Source organism: Meles meles, chromosome X (genome assembly GCF_922984935.1).
Source record: "Meles meles chromosome X, mMelMel3.1 paternal haplotype, whole genome shotgun sequence".
Taxonomy (NCBI): domain Eukaryota; kingdom Metazoa; phylum Chordata; class Mammalia; order Carnivora; family Mustelidae; genus Meles; species Meles meles.
The window spans coordinates 98,579,884-98,597,935 of record NC_060087.1 but is presented as its reverse complement, the minus strand read 5'-3'; the positions used below and the strand labels follow the sequence as shown (position 1 = coordinate 98,597,935).

The 18,052-nt window shown below is 41.9% G+C and overlaps 1 pseudogene; it reads left to right on the top strand.

Moving 5' to 3' along the window:
• Positions 1-593: 593 nt before the first annotated feature.
• LOC123934727 lies at positions 594-16,922 on the top strand (annotated as a pseudogene).
• Positions 16,923-18,052: the final 1,130 nt, after the last annotated feature.

Here is an 18,052-nt window from a genome sequence, read left to right as displayed (position 1 = left end):
TGGGAAAAAGACAGTCTCTTCAACAAATGATGTTGGGAAACCTGGATGGCTACATACAAAAGAATGAAACTGCACCATTTTCTTACATCATACACAAAAACGAAATCAAAATGGATTAAAGACTTAAATGTGAGACCTGAAATCATAAAAATCCTAGAAGAGAACACAGGCAGTAATTTCTCTGACATCGGCCATAACAACGTTTTTCTAAATATGTCTCCTGAGGCAAGGGAAACGAAAGCAAAAATAAACATTAGGACTACATCAAGATAAAATGTTCCTGCGCTGCAAAGGAAACAACAAAACTAAAAGACAGCCTACTGAACGGGAGAAGATATTTGCAAATGACATGTAAACGGTTAGCATCCAAAATGTATAAAGAACTTAATACAACTCAACACTGAACACACAAATAACCCATTTAAAAATGCGCAGGAAACATGAACAGACATCTCTGCAATGAAGACATCCAGATGGTCAGCAGACACAGGAGAAGATGCTCAACCTCTCTCCTCATCCCTCCTCAACAGGGAAATGCAGATCAAAGCCCCCAGTGAGCTGGCAGGGGCTGTGGTGGCCACAGGTGGGTAGCTGACATGCAGCTCCTTGTCCACACCGAGGAGCTACATACTCTCAAGATGACCGGCCAGGAGATGGTCACCCAGATCCAGGCTCCTGTAGCCTCACCAGAGGGCATCGCTCCAGAAGCTCAAGTTGTGCTCTTGGCAGGCACACCCTTAGAGGATGAGGCTACCCTGGGTCGGTGTGGAGTGGAGGCTCTGATCACCCCAGCAGTAGCCAGCCATATGCTTGGAGGTGAAGTCCATGGTTCCCCGGCCCGCCGGGAGAGTAAGAGGGCAGACTCCCAAGGCGGCCAAACCAGACAAACAGAAGGAGACAGGCCGAGCCAGGCGGTGGATGTGTACAACCGGCGCTTTGTCAATGTTGTTGCCCACCTTTGGCGAGAAGAAGGGCCCCAGTGCCAATTCTGAAATCCAATGTAGTCCTGGCTTGCCCCCAGTAAGGGCACTTAGTCCGGTCAAAACACACACACACACGCACGCACACACACACACACACGACACAATGAGATATCATCTCACACCTGTCAGAATGGCTAAAATAAACAACACAAAAAAACCAAGACGTATTGACTAGGATGTAGAGAAAAAAGAACCCGTGTGCCCTGTTGATAGGAATGCAAACTGGTGTAGCCACTGTGGGAAACAGCATGCAGGTTCCTCAAAAAAATGAAGAATAGAATTACCATATGATCCAGTAATTCTACTACTGGGTATTCACCCAATGAATACGAAAACACTAACTCACAAATATATATATGTCCCCCTATGTTGACTATAGCATTATTTACAATAGTCAAGACATGGAAGCAACCCAAGTGTCCATTGATAGGTGAATGGATAGGGAAGATGTGATATATAATATATGATACATGTCATATATTATATATATAATATTCTATTGCACGTCTATATATATGTGCAATGGAATATTACTCAGCCATAAGAAAAAATGAAATCTTGCCATTTGCATCAACATGGATGCAGTTAGAGAGCATAATGATAAGTGAAGTAAATTAGTTAGAGAAAGATGAATACCATATGATTTCCCTTACAAGTAGAATTTTTGAAACAATGAATGAACAGAGGGGAAAAGAGACAAACCAAAAAACAGACTCTTAACCACAGAGAACAAACTGGTGGTGACCAGAGGGGAGGTAGGTGGGGGATGGGTGAAACAGGTGAAAGAGATTAAGAGTGCACTTACCATAATTAGCACTAAGACATGTATGGAATTGTTGAATCACTATATTGTATACCTAAAACTAATATAACATTGTATGTTCACTATACTGGATTTAAAGTTTTTTTTTAAATAAATAAAAACAACTAGCTATGGTTCTCATTAACCCTTCAATATTATTTTCTGATTTTGATGTAAGTCCAGCTTAAAAAGAACTATCTAACCTTCGATATTGAATGTTAGAGCCCCCATGTAATTTGAGAAAAGCTTAAATAGTTTTTCTATGGAGAGGAAATTCACATAAAAGTAACCATTTGAGAGTAAACAACTAAGTGGTTTACAATACTGTATACCCACTGGCACTATGTAGTTCCAAAATGTTTCATCAGCGCAAATGGAAACCCCATCCCCATTAAATAGCTGCTCCCAAATTCCCGTCCCCTACTCCTGGCAACTGCTAATCTGGTTTCTGTTTGTTTGGATTTGCCTATTCTAGACATTTCACAGAAACGGAATCCAACAACCTGTGACCTTTTGTGTCTGGTTGTTTCACTGAACAATTATCAAGTTCATCCATGTTGTAGCATGTATCTCTCCGTATTTTATTCCTTTTGTGTGGCCGAATCAGATTTCACAGCAAGTGTACACCATACTTCGCTTATTCATTCATCTATTGATGAGTATTTGGGCTGTTTCTACCTTTCCAGCTGTTGAGTTAGACTTTTAACAGTTCAATCAAGCGTCAAAACCCCTGTCTATCTCCCTCCACTCCACACGATGAGCTTAGCTACCCTAGAGAAAGGACTGTGACTGCTTTAAGCATCTTGTGGCACTTGGCTGTCTTTCCCAGAACCATCTTTTTTTATCTGCAAGCCAAGGACAAATCTGTCTCATCCCCCCAAGCCTCCGCAACAGAAAAATTAATCCATCCCCACAGCATAAACCACTCTTTTCCCTCCTCTGCCTCCCTGCTGACCAGCCCTTCCCTGAATAGGGAGCTTTTCAACCTCTGCTTTTGCTTTCCTGAAATTTTCCATCTGTAATTTGCCGTCCATGCATTTGGTCCTGTGCAAGCGATCTGACACATGCACGAGTATCTTTTTTTCTGATCTAAACTCTCCCTTAAAAATAGTTTGATATTATATAACTCAGCTACTCTTTAGCATCACTTGAACAACACATTTAAACAGAACTCAGATGAACCACGTTTCAGCTTTTCCCTCCACCTGCCGTCCTCCCTCCTCCATCATGTTGACCAGTCTTACGTCTGGCTTTTGGACGTATACTCAAAGAGTATATTTTAGTTAAGTAAACAAATTCCTACAGAGGTTATGTTTCTGACATAGCAGGATGCGTCAATCCAGGTAAACTGCTCATTTCTTCTTTTGAAGTGCCATGGAGATTGAGTATATGTTGAGAAGTATAGGTCAGTAGGGTCAGACTTCTGCGGTGGCCCTCAAATCACACTGTGGCAACAGCTATCTTCTCTGGACATCAGCATAAGAGCAATATCCTTCATACTTCTACACAAGACAACCTTATTTCTGGATGTTCCTCAGCCCCGTATTGCACTAAAGAAATAATTATAGGGGCGCCTGGGTGGTTCAGTGGGTTAAGCCTCTGCCTTCCGCACAGGTCATGATCCCAGGGTCCTGGGGTGGAGCCCCGCATGGGGCTCCTTGATCAGTGGGGAGCCTGTTTCTCCCTCTGCCTGCTGTTCCCTCTGCTTGTGCTCTCTCTGACAAATACATAAATAAAATATTTTTTTTAAAAGGAAAAGAAATCATTGTCATTAGGATTCTAAAATCGGAGTGAACCGTGTGGATCTCTCCTTACACAGTGCTGGTTTACCCAATAGACGGTCTAAGCACATACTTGCAAACCTGGGGCACCAACTTTTTTGGGGGCGGTGGGAGAATTTGGTCCTCATTATTTTATATAAGGCATTAAGATAGTCACTGTGGGAAAAATAGAACATGTCTTTGAGTCCTGTATACTTGACTGTATACTTGATGGTATATAGTTATTTTATTTTAAAAGTTATCATAGAGTAAAACTGACACTTTGGTGTGCTATATGTTTTAGCAATGAAATTTCTGACCAGATCTTTGGACTCATTTACTTTTTTTCCTCTTTGATGTGAGGTTGTACTTGAGGGAATGAATGGACTTATAGTTTACTATATGTAGTTTACTATGATAGATATATGAAAAAAAAAACCTATAATACAAGGGAGGGAGCAATTAGACCAAATGTATTAAGGCAGAAGAACACAGGGAATGGTCAGTAAAGGGGAGTAGTCCAATTTCTAAAAAAGTAGTTTATTTCCTTATTTGACAGAGAAGAGAGAGCAGTAGGCAGAGAGAAGCAGCCTCCCCACTGAGCAGCGAGCTCAACGTGGGGCTCGATCCCAGGTCCCTGGGATCACGACCTGAGCTTAATCACAGATGCTTAACCGACTGAGCCACCCAGGTGCCCCGGGAATGGTCCAATTCGATCGAAGTAGAACATGGGATGCCCAAAGAGAGTAACAAAAGATACTTCAGGAAGCATTTGTCCACTTGGGTGTACGGCAGAGCTAACAATGGTGTCACTGTCAATACTTGGCTGAGCTGGTGAGTTTTATTGATGGAGATAAAAATCTTTGCTCCACAGGCCCACAGAGCAGCCGGAACCTGCCAGCTTTCTCTCCAAGGTGCTCCAGAGGAAGCCCTTGGATTCGTTCAGGGCATCACAGCATTTCCATAAACAAATGAGGCTCTCCTACCGATTGAAGGGCACAAGCTGCTTCAGATACAAGCGTGTGCAGTTGAAGAGTACTAAGTGCTGATGTAGTAAGTTGGGGCTTGAGTTTGTTTAAATAGACCAACAATCTCCGTGGGTCTAATTTTCCAAAAGAGTGATCCTGTCTCATATTTCTGGGATTCTTTGGAACAATAGACATTTCAACAGCTCTCTCTCCAGCCTTGCCAAAGTAAGGGTGTTTGGAGATTCTGACACCAGTAACAGACATTCTATCCACCCTATGTCTTTTTTCTTTCAAGATTTTATTTATTTATTTGACAGAGAGAGACACAGCGAGAGAGGGAACACAGGCAGGGGGAGCGGGAGAGGGAGAAGCAAGCTTCCCATGGAGCAGAGAGCCCGATGTGGGGCTTGATCCCAGGACACTGGGATCATGACCTGAGCCAAAGACAGATGCTTAACAACTGAGCCATCCAGATGCCCCCCCAATCCTATGTCTTGCTACTAAAGAAGGACCAAACTTAAATGACCGCATGGAGGGTGAAGTGGAAATGTGGGTTCAATTGTGAAATGGCAAAGATCATTTACAGCATTTACTTTTTCAGAAGTGTCAAAAATTTTGATTTTGGGCGCCCCTGGGTGGCTCAGTCGGTTAAGCAACTGACTCTTGAGCTCAGCTCAGGTCTTGATCTTGGGGTGGTGAGTTCAAGCCCCATGCTGGGCTCCATGCTGGGCCTGTAACCTACTTAAAAAGAAAAAAACCTTCTGATTTTCCTACGTGTGACTGTTTTTGCTATTTTAAGGCTTGCCCGGTTTAGAAACGAAATTTTTGCAAAAGTTGATTCATTTGAATATCTGTTTTAATTCATTTATTCAGTCAACAAATATTAGCTGAACACCCATGATGTGCCAGGCCCTATTCTAAGTCTCAGGGTAAGGCATGAGCAAAACCAAGTCTCTGCCCTCATGGAACTTGTGGTCTGGTGAGGCACAGATAATAAATTAGTCAACACATAGGTATCCTATCATCACATGGTGATAATTACTAGAATGAAAATTAAGGCGTGATGAGGGGATAAAGCGAATTTTATGTCAAGTCAGGGGCAGCCTCTCTTAGCTGGAGATGTGTGATGAGAGACAAGAGACATCGATGTAGTGAAAAGGTAAACTATGCAAAGGTCCAAGTCAAGAATCAGACCACGAGAGCAGCAAATCTGAAGGTCCTGAGGCAAGAATACGTTTGGCATGTTCTGACAAGGACAAGAGCGTGCCCAGAGCAGGATGTTCAAAGAAGTGAGACATGAGGTCTGAGAAGTAGCCAGGATAACAAACATATTGGCCCATGATTCAGATTTTGGATTTGGTTCTGAAAGTGACTGGAACCCACTGAAAAAGGTTTACGTGATGTGATTCACAGTCTAAAAAGCCCCCTGCTTGCTCCGTCTGTGTAGAAGTTAAAACGGTCTCTCCTGATTCCTGATGACCAGTTGACATGGTCTCCTGAAAATCCCAAGTCTTCTTATTTTAGACAAGGCGAACTTGGCCTTAAGTGCAGACACCAGGAGAACTCAGTACAGTTCCAGTTCTCTGCCTTTAGTGTTGCTCTCTTTGTGTCTTCCTTCCTGGGAGACATGGTCCAAGTTCCCTCATCTGAGGCTGGCTGAAAGGGTCCTACTCAGCTTTTTAAGGACACATATCCTTTGTGCAACTCTGGTGGTTCTTGTCCCTAAGCCTGTCGGGTGGATGGCTATTGTCCCTACATCGTTGTTAAAACCTGGTGGCATTTCGGGGCACCTGGGTGGCTCAGTGGGTTGAAGCCTCTGCCTTCGGCTTGGGTCGTGATCCCAGGGTCCTGGGATCGAGCCCCGCATTGGGCTCTCTGCTCGGCGGGGATCCTGCTTCCTCCTCTCTCTCTGCCTGCCTCTCTGCCTACTTGTGATTTCTCTCTGTCAAATAAATAAAATATTACAAAAAAAACCTGGTGGCATTTCATTACTTGGGCTCTCCAAAAGAATTACTGACCCAATCAGTGGTGACGTTCCTGATGCTCGGAGACTTGTCCTATTGCCTTGCTCTGACATGTCTGGTGTCAAAAGTCCCCCAGTGATTACGGCAGAAGCCCCTTTTTCTTTTTCTCCAAAAGGATAAGCACATACCTGGATAGGCTTATAACATGACTTAGAACCTAGAGTCCTCAAATTACCACATTGTTCCAGGAATAGCTTTCATTCTGGTTTTTCTTTTTTTCCCTGTCTCAGAGAAAAACCGAGAAATGAAGTTTCTTACCAACCAAATGGTAGAACCAGATTTAGAATTGAGAAAGAGCTATTTGTGAAAAGTATGAATCTATGTCATTATATGTGGCTTTGTGGCTAAAGATATACTAATTTGCCATTTAAAATTTCCCCTTCCTCAGTGCCAAGACTCTCAACTTTGCTGACATTTATTCAGATCCTATTTTTGCTTATCGTTTTTTAAGTAAACTCTACACCTAGTGTGGGGCTTGAACTCACAACCCCAAGATCAAAAGTCACATGTTCTACTGACTGAACGAGTCAGGTGCCCCTTAGATCCTATTTTTAAAAAGAAGCTTCCCCCTACCGCTTTTATTTGAAAATATATTTAAAACTGCAACTCCTCGGAAAAAATATGGAGAGGGCTTTACTTTTTTTTTTGTAATATTTTATTTATTTGACAGAGAGAAATCACAACTAGGCAGAGAGGCAGGCAGAGAGAGAGGAGGAAGCAGTCTCCCTGCGGAACAGAGAACCCGATGTGGGGCTCGATCCCAGGACCCTGGGATCATGACCTGAGCCGAAGGCAGAGGCTTAAACCACTGAGCCACCCAGGTGCCCCTAGAGAGGGCTTTACTTTTGTTGCAGGCATTAGATAACTAAATAACCAAGACTAGCATTAGCTTGAACTTTACCTTGGAATGTGTCCATGAGGAGGAAAGAAAGCCAGACTAATCTTGACTTTCTCTCCTCCAGCTTTTTGTATCAAAGACCCTCCGACACAAGTTAAGCGAAAGCTTTTCCATACTTAGAGCAGCGATGGTCCATCTCGAACTTCTGCACACTCAGAATGGAGATTTTGCCCCCATCCCTGACTCGTCTTCCTCCATTTTTTTCAGTCACTGTTTTACTTCATTTGGATTCCTTATCATTCAAACCACATTATTTGGGAGGATGAACTACGGGTTGAATCAGACTGATTGTCAGTTCTGATTTGGGAGGAAGGTTTATGAGACTCAACAGTGCTCTAGCTCATTGTTCAGTATTCCAAGAAATATCACTGCTCTGATTCTCAAGGTTTTCAAAATCTGACAAAGAATGTTGGACAGCTAATACATTTCAGCCATGTTATTTCAGAGCAGGTCTCTTTAGAGATTGGTGGATGCCCCCCACCACTCCCCAAAGCTGACTTTGGCTATAATAAGGTTTATTTAAGTAAAATAAAGTCAGCTAACTGAAGATTAGCCTCCACATGCCTTTGCTATAATGCAAAATCTACAGTCACCCCGAAGTCAAACTTTGGCAAACTTTGCAACATACGGTGTCACACCACTGACTTTTATTATTTTGGAAAGGGAATAAGCATGAGCCAGGTGCACAAAGAGAACTCTTTCTCTCTCTCTGCTCAGAAATTTTCTCCCAGGCAATCTACAGATGGAGTTAATATGGTCATCTTAAAATGAAAATATCCCATAGATAGGTTAAATATATTGCCTTTGATTTTAGGGAGCAAGCGAGTTGTTAGGGGTTAGAGCTGAGATTAGCACAATTTTTCTGTAATGATCCAGATAGTAAATATTTCAGTCTTTGTGGGCCAGATGGTCTCTGCTACAACTACTTAATTCTGCTTGTTGTGGTATGAAAGCAGTCATAACACATAGCTGAATGGGTATGGCTGTGCTCCAATAAAACTTTATTTACAAAAACAAAGTGGTCTGAGTTTGGCCCCTGTTCCATAAGTTTGTTGACCTCTAGATGATAAGGCTTAATTAGAGTAGAGCATAGGTTCCTTGGCAGAATTACTTCAGCACAGCTAGGGACATCATGAAATTATTGGACGACTAAGAGAATGCCTTGAGGTCAGGTTATAATTTTGCCATCGATCTGCTCAGAGTCACCTCATCTGCTCCTTTTAGGCTGGAGGCTAAAACAGTAGAAACTGTGGATATTTCTTCTCATTGATCTTGTTCTCATAATTCCCTTAGAAATAACGAGACCCGACATTTTTATACATTAGAATTTCTCGATGTCTTGCCGACAGCACATTTCATAAAGCACCCATTGGCCCTGAAAAAGATTTTTATAGGAGCAATTTAAAGTCAAATAAGTAGAATTCATTTCAATGCATCTCACTCCAGTGTATAATTTTGCACTTGGCCAAATATCACGTTCCATTGTCAAGCCTTTTCAAACTCATGTAAATAGTTTGGCGCATGTACTAAGACATGTATTTGTTTATTACTTTATGTTATAATAACCGTGTATAACTATTCTGTTTTTCCACTGGGGCCTAGGGGGAACTATCCTTCAATGAACACTTTCACATCTGTTTTCTGATTTAATAAAATTTAATTATTTTTGCAGATGAATCATAGGGAAGATAAAGTTACTTGCCCAAGGTCACCCAGCTAGTTAAGAGTGCAGCCAAGCTTCCAAAACAGGTCTGTTTGACTACAGAGGTTATGCCTTTTCCACTACATCACAATTGCCTACAGGAAGCTACTTGTAGTTCTTGGCGGGCTTTATCTTTTTTTTTTTTTTTAAATCCAAGCTATTTTCAAGTAAATCAAAGGAGAACTGAGTAACACAGTATTTAATTCTTCTCATATATTTTGGAAGTACATATTTTCAAAAGGAGATATGGTGGATGCTTTTGTTTAAACAACCATGGTTCTATGACGAGAATATTTCCAAATAAGGGTGACTTCCAAAAATTATTTGCTTTCTTGGCAGTCTTCATACATTCCTTGTGAATGCAACTAGATTTCCCATCTTCCCTTGTTTAGGAAAGAATCATATGTTAATAACATTTTTTGAAAGGTGTGGCTTGGTGATATTCTTTTCAGATTTGAAATAGCTGAACTTCCTGGCATCATAAGTTCAAATTGTGGAGAAACCAGCTCATACTAAGTTCGACGTTTGGGTATAGCTTTGTGTAGTCCTGAATGTGCATATGAGTTAGGGGTAAAAGTTACTGCCAAAATCTTAAGATAGAGTTATTTAAACCTTTTCATCAGATATGGGATAAATTCCCTTCTGTTGGAATTTTCTTTTTTTTCTCTCTTTCTCTTGGGCAGAGCAAAAAACACTACAGTGAATCATTGCATGATTAAAAAAAAAGGTGGGGCTGGGAGAATTGACCTATAAGATGGCTATAGTCTATATGACTCTCAGACCTCAATCAAAATATTTTTGTGCAAAAATATAACTACGTTCCCTCACATCTGTATTTCAGACATTGAGCACCAAGGGCTCAATGATAGGGGGCTTTTGGGGAAAAAAAAACACTAACTTCAATCCTCCTTAGGATCTTCTCAAGGTTGTCAATATCACACCGTCAACCTCTTAAATGGTGCCAAGGTGTTGGGGGGAGGGGTAATCGGGGAGATAGCAGTGAGGAGATGAAAGGATGGGCATGTAGTTATCCATCAGAGGTCGATATAGGTTACTGCTAAGATGTCCACTTTCCTGGTCCACGTGGTTTCTTTGAGTCAGAGGTCTTTGGCTGCCTTCCTACTGCCCTTGGTGTCCAGAAAACTTTGCCATCTTCATATGTAGACCTGTGTGGAGAGAACAGCTCACAGCCATTTTTTTCTACGGTCTGGATGCTTCCTTGCTACAAGTGCTATGAAATGAAGTAAAAGATCCTTGGTTGTCTTGAAGAATCTCTTATGTTTCGACTTCATTCCTCTCCCCCAGCTTGGAAGAGTCCATTTCTAGTGTGAAGAAAAGCCTTCTCCCTTTCTCTGTTTTAAAGAACTTCTATCCCTGTGGGATTTCTCCCTCTATGAGCTTAGACTTTTTGAATCCCCGAACTTGCAAGCTCCTTCTGTTTTTTTGCTGAGGTGCCCTCCCTCTTTCCCTTCAGGCAATGAGAACAGAGCCAGCCATCTGGGACGGAGGGAAGAGGAAGGGGCAAATATACTGACAACAGAGAGTTGAAGTCTCAAAATACCTGTTCACCTTAGTCATTACAACCAATAAATCGTTTTTCTGTGAAGTTTTCCCAGGACTTGGCACTCTTTGGTTTGGGGTACAGAAAGAAGAGTGATACGGTGACTTTCATAAAAGCCAAGTCCTTAAAAGCCTCCCACTGTTCTCAGGTGTGGCCATGGTGCTGAACAAAGAGATGCTCTTGTGCGTTTCGACTTCTTTTAAGAAAAAAAACAAAACAAAACTCTATGGTGACTAACATAATAAAAACAATTTAAAAAATACTTTAAGTATTTGAGAGAGAGAGCGAGAGAGAGTGCGCACGCACAAACAGAGGGGGAGGGGCAGAGGGAGAAAGGAAGCAGACTGCCCGCTGAGCAGGGAGCCTGATGCCGGGCTCGATCCCAAGACCCTGAGATCATGACCTGAGCTGAAGGCAGATGCTCATTGACTGAATCACCCAGGCACACCTTAACTTTTCCTTCTCAGCATAGAAGAGCTTTCTGGAAGCTGTCTTTGCTTGCCAACCTCAGCAGCTGGGCTGTCCTCCCTCTGGGCTCTCCTCAAGCTCCCCCTTACTATTGCTCCCTCCTGGCAGGTCCACAGCTCTAGGGAGCAACCAGCTCTCCCTGAGGTCTGCCGTGCGATGAAGGGCCATGTCAACATGAGCTACAGAATCAACCATTTTCAGATGGATTTGGGGTTTCCTAATTATCATTGATACTGACTACAGAACAGCTGATTGGGCCACAACAAAGTAAATAATTTTCAGGCATAAGACCACCAAAACAGCCAGACATGTTGTATTGAAAGAAATGCAGCTCAGAAACCAAGACTCAGGAAAGTTAAAGGGCTGGTCTAAGTTCAAACAGCAAGTTCATGAATGTGATTAAAAGCCACCTCTGAGAACCCTGTTAAGGGCAGAGTTGTGATCACTTTCAAATACATTGCAAAAGACTCTCCCGCTGTTCGAGGACTCTAATAAAATCGCAGCAGTGGCTGATAAAACAACACTGTATAACAATGGTCTGCATGGGTTCCAGACCCTGACCACTGCGTTCCTAAGCTAGTGTCACCACTTAGAAACTGTGAAATCGGGCCTTGTTACTTTTCCTCTCTGTGCCTCAGGGTCCTCATCTGTGAGGTGGGAATAATAATAGCACCTGCTTCATGGCTTGTTAGGAAGTTTGAATGAATTAATACATGTAAAAGCACTGAGGATAATGTTTGCCTCATTGTGGGCATTTATATTATTTGTTATTATGAAATTACCATTACTTCAGAATAATATCCCAGTGGTGCATCCAGAGAAGATAAATGTGCATGTGAAGATTGAAGGACATCAGAACACAGTCTGTAATCACCGGCGACTGGGGTAATCACTTACTCACTTGTTAAACATCCAGGGAAATCACAGGTTCATTAGATGCTGTAATAATTTTAATAGCAGTGTGTCTGAAAGCTGTAATGTGACTTGGAGACTTTGTTTTTAATAATATATGATTATAATGTATTTGAAAATGCTTCTCTTTTATAATGTGTTAAGAGAGTAAAATGATGGAAGGGACATAAATACTATTAAAACAAGCAACTGAAAACTAAAAATGAAAGCAATAAAAAATTTAAAAATTAAAAAAAATGAAAGCAATAATAAAATACCATGATTCCTCTACTGTCAATAGCCAAAACATTTTTTTAAGATTTTATTTATTTATTTGACAGACAGATATCACAAGTAGGCAGAGAGGCAGGCAGAGAGAGAGGAGAAAGCAGGCTCCCCGCTAAGCAGAGAGCCCAATGTGGGGCTCCATCCCAGGGATCATGACCTGAGCCAAAGGCAGAGGCCTTAACCCACTGAGCCACCCAGGTGCCCCACCAAAAACATTTTTAAGTGTTGTTGAATATGTTTTGAAATGTTATCCTAGGGGTGCGTGGGTGACACGTTCGGTTGGGCAACTTGGTTTCAGCTCAGGTCGTGATCTCATGGGTCGTGAGATTGAGCTCCACGACGGGCTCCACGCTCAGCACAGAGTCTGCTTGAATTACTCTTTCCCTCTCTGTCTGCTCCTCCCCCCTGCCCCATGCACTCTCTCTCAAAAATAAATAAATAAAATCTTTTTAAAAAATAAAATAAATCTTTAAAAAAAAAAGGAATGCTATTCTAATACTTGGCTGCAGTTTGGAGAGTTAGCTTGAAAAAAGTATTCCAGGAAACAATATTTCTTAAAATGTTGGAAATTGTCTCTTTGACATCATAATCCCAATTCTAAAGTTTGTCTTAAGAAAACAACTATGTAACCAAAATTAATATTTATCTATATAAATTCTGTTATACGTTTAAATTAGGAATTAGAGGTAACCTAAAAGCTCAACAATTGAATGGCAATAAATAATGATACACCCATAAAAAGACATATCATACAGGATTAGAAGTCACGCTTTTAAGAAACGTTTAATGGCACAGAGGAGAGTGCTCATGGTGTAATGCCAAGTGACTGAAGTAGGAGGAGGAGACCTACATATACAGAATCTCAGAAATTATGTTTAGTTGTATCTAGTAGAACCCTGACTAGAGTAGATTATTTAAATAGGGTTTTATTTTTTCTCATCTAACAAAAAAATGTGCAGATAGAATGCCCAGAGCTTGTGCCTTGTCTCCACAACATCATCAATGTCCCAGACTCCTTCTGTCTTTACATTTACCATCCTTGGCCTGTGGCTTTTGTCCTTATGCTTGTCACCTCAAGGTCACAAGATGGCTGCTCCATATCCAGCCCCACATGCTTGCTCCAGGTCAGGAAAAAAAAAAAGAAAGAAAATAAATAGCAAGGGGAAACTGATGCTGAAGCAAGTCAAATATTGCCAGAAACCTCCAGTAAACTCTCCCGTACATCTCATTCATTTAGAACTATGACACACGATTACTCCTAACTTCAAAGAACACTGGAAAACACTAGTTTTTAGCTAAGGACATTGCTATACTGGACAGAATTGGATTTCTTCAGTAAGGAAGAGGGAGAGAATGCATATTAGACTACTAATAGGATTTCTTATATCTGGTGATACTATAGTTTAAAAAAAAAAGTGTAACGCAAACAGCTATCCCTTTGTTCTCTTGCCCAGATAAAAGACTGCAGCAATATATACCAAAATGTTAACAATGTTCATATTTTAGTGGTAGGATTCCATGTGTTCTTAATCTTATTTACAATTTTCTGTACAGTTTGACTTGCAATGGCTTAACTTATGGTTTCTCTACTTTACGATGCTGCAAAAGCGTTAAACATTCAGTAGAAACCATATTTGGAGTTTTGACTTTTAATCTTGTCTAGCAATATGTGGTACAATCCTCTCTTGTGATGTGGGGCAGTGGCAGCTCCCAGTCAGTCACTGATCTCCAGAGTAAACACCTGATACCCTTACACCCATTCTGTACCCATACGACCATCCTGCTTTTTACTTTTGGTACAGTATTCAATGATTTACATGAAATAGTCAACATTATTATATAATAGGCTTTACATTAGATGATTTTGCCCGACTTTGGCTGATGGAAGTGTTCTGAGCACATACAAGGTAGGTGCGGCTCAGCTATAACGTTGGGTAGGTTAGGTGCATTAAATGTGTTTTCGATACATTACATTACATTAAATGTGGTTTTGATTTATGACAGTTTCATCTTATGATGGGATTGTTGGAACATAACCCCATTGTAAGTTGATGAATACCCGTGTTCTGCAAGTCCTCTATAGTAAACATGTCCTACTCTCATAATTAGATAAAAAGCAATTTTTAAACAAAAATTTACATATATTTCATTTCTGCTGTGTTTATAATAGCCAACATTGGACAAACAACTTATATATTAATCAGTTGGGGACTAGCTAAAGAATTATGGTATGTTCATGCACAATGTGATGTCATAAAAGCTGAAAAAATGAAATGCATCTAAGTATACTGATGTGGAAAAGGCTCATGACATGAAACTTTAAAAAGTAAATTTCAGAAAACTACAATCCCATTTTTTTTAAATACAGAGAAATCTGGACAAGGCAGAGATATTCTTATAAACACTGAAGAGGGTCTCCAAGGCTATTCCCCAGGTATTAAGCTATTGGGGAATAGTATTGAGGGAGGAAAGTATTCTTTATTGTTTTCTAAGTGAATACTTTTTGTATTTGAACTCCTTTTTACCACAAGAACATAATGTTTTATTACTCAGTCTAAATCTATGAAAAATAAACAAAATATTTAAATTAGTCCACTAAAGGGTTGTGGTCTCTAAAGCTCCAAACTTCTGGTTTGGGGACAGGAACTTCTGTTCCTTTTGGGTTGATTGAAGTATGAGATGTTGCCTTCCACAGCTTCAGAACTGAGCTGTTGAATGATTGAGTGGATGCTATCAGTGAGGAAAGGAGTCCGAGAGCCCCCAGAACTGGAAGGGTGGTAGTAGACCAAAAGATGGATTGCATTCTAGAAGGCACCTCCAAGCTTTAAACACTAGTAAGGCAAGACTTCAGGACGGAACAGTCAGATCCTTTCAGTTGGTGGTCTTGGATTTTACATGAGTATTTGCTTTAGTTCTCGGTTGCCAAAATGCTCCTATTGTGGTTCTACGAGTTGTTTACAGCCTTCTTTCTGGCTCCTTTCCTGGGAGATAAAGATAAAGTCGGTGGCAGGTGACATCTTGGAGCACACCACACATGGTCCCTGTTCTCCTTCTGCAACCAGAAGGGCCATGATTACCCCATGGAATTACTTCAGCCTTAATGTACCCAGCATGCAAAGGGCTTATGGCAAGAGACAAATAGGACCGTGCTTCCAAAATGAATTTATTTCCACTTGCGTTGTTTAAATATGCTGAAAACGCCGAAGAATGTGAGACAACATTTTATGTATAAAAGCTCCTGTTGGGAGTGGTTGTAGAAAAAAAGTTTCAACTCAAAACACTGAACTTTTAGCATTTCTGTCAAGCCAGCCCCCCCAACCACCCCCCACTCCCCGCCACTGCCTTTTGTAAGGCAACAAAGTAAAGACAAGCAGCTTCTACTCCCAAGACTGCACATTCTCCTTTTGGCAGCTCTGTGTGCACTTTTGATTTATATGGTTTGTTTAATTAAAAGTATGAAGAATTTTCTTTCTCAAATTCTTTCCCACATTCTTTGATTCCCAGTGTCTAGGCTTCAAGGATTTTTCCATCTGCTTCTTCTAATCATCCAGAGAAATAGGCTCGCCTAACTTCTCTCTTTTTCCTGTTGTGGAGCCCACAGTGTGAGAGTGAGAAAGTCTATTACTTGTTTCAGTTTCTATTTTCTTCTCTGGCCACCTTAGAATCAGATACGAAAATTAATGAATATATATGTAAAGTGCTTGAGAAGTCATTAAAGATGTGGACAACAAAGTGTAAAGGGTTCTTTTTTTTTTTTTAAAGATTTTATTTATTTATTTGACAGAGAGACAGATCACAAGTAGGCAGAGAGGCAGGCAGAGAGAGAGGGGGAAGCAGGCTCCCTGCTGAGCAGAGAGCCTGATGCGGGACTCGATCCCAGGGTGCTGGGATCCTGACCTGAGCCGAAGGCAGAGGCTTTAACCCACTGAGCCACCCAGGCGCCCTAAAGGGTTCTAATATTACATTTGTACCCATTGTTTTGGATCTCATCTTGAGGGTTCTGGGGTTCTAGTTAATACTGAAATAGCTTGCCTTTAAAGATTGATCGATCGATTGACTGATTTTAGAGAGAGCACGCGCATAGGGGGAGGGGTAGAAGGAGAGGGAGAGGGAGTCTTAAGCAGGCTCTGTGCCAAGTGCAGAGACCAACATGAGGCTGGATCTCATGACCCTGAGATCACGACCTCATCCGAAATCAAGAGCTGGACAGACAATGGAATGTGGCACGCAGACGCCCAAAAATGGCCTGCCTTTACATGCGATAGTAAGAACGAAAAATTCACAGCATGGGGGTGGGGAAACACCAGCAACGGTTGGTGCTTCTCTTTCCCTCTTGCAGACTGTGCCAAAGGATCTGTCATTCTTTTACGGCCACCTCAGAAGGGGTCATCCAGGTGGTCGTCTGTGGGGTCATCCTAGTGGAGGTTTTCTACCGCTATCATCCCACATGGCCACACACTCTGTCCTCAAGGCCATCGTCTAGACCCACAACGTCCACTTTCTGGAAGAAAGGGTCCTCCCCCGTGGAGAGGACCATCATCCATGCGAAAAACATCGGGAAGGGCTTCTACTGCTAGGGGCCTCTGAGAAAAGGCCTAAACCTGGGGTTCAGGTCCTGCACTTTCCAGCAGGTGAGGGGCCCGTCATCATCTGCTAGACCTCTGGGAGTGGGGGGTGGGTAGTGATTGGGGACATCCTGAGGCATCTGCAGGGGGCAGGGACTTCCTTGACAGACCCACCGCCTCTGCTCCCAGTCCAGGATGTGGATACTGCTCTGTGGTGACCCTCATCTCCCCACCGCCTGAGCAGGAGCTTTTCAAAACTTCCAGGCAGATGTGTCCTTCCGCAACATTCACATCTTATAGTACAGTAGCCTTCCCCTTGTCTTCAGGGGAATACCTTCCAAGACCCCCAGTGGATACCTGAAACCCGGGATATACCTAACCCTATATATCCTTTGTTTTTCTCATACATACCTATCCTGAAGTCATTATCCTTCGTGACTCTCCTTAAATCATTGTTTTATTCTCACAATTCTCTTAATTTATATTCTCTTAATTTATAAATTAGGCACAGAAGAGATTAAGAACCATAAATGGAACAATTAATATACTGTAGTAAAAGTTATACAAATGTAGTCTGTCTCTCAAAATATCTTACTGGACAGGGAGGGACGCCTAGGTGGCTCAGTTGGTTAAGCAGCTGTCTTCGGCTCAGGTCATGATCCCAGCGTCCTGGGATCGAGTCCCACGTTGGGCTCCTTCCTCGGCGGGGAGCCTGCTTCTCCCTCTGCCTCTGCCTGCCACTCTGTCTGCTTGTGCTCACTCTCGCTCCTCTCTCTCTCTGACAAATAAATAAAATCTTTTTTTTAAGATTTTATTTTTATTTATTTGACAGAGAGAGATCACAAGTAGATAGAGAGGCAGGCAGAGAGAGAGAGGGAAGCAGGCTCCCTGCTGAGCAGAGAGCCCGACGCGGGACTCGATCCCAGGACCCCGAGATCATGACCTGAGCCGAAGGCAGCGGCATAACCCACTGAGCCACCCAGGCGCCCCAAATAAATAAAATCTTTTAAAAAAATATCTTACTGGACTGTACTCACTTTTCTGGGGATGATGCGAGATGATAAAATGCCTACCTGATACGATGCAGAGGTGGGAAGAATGTAGGTGTGATGATGTAGCATTAGGCTACTAGTGTGACCTTC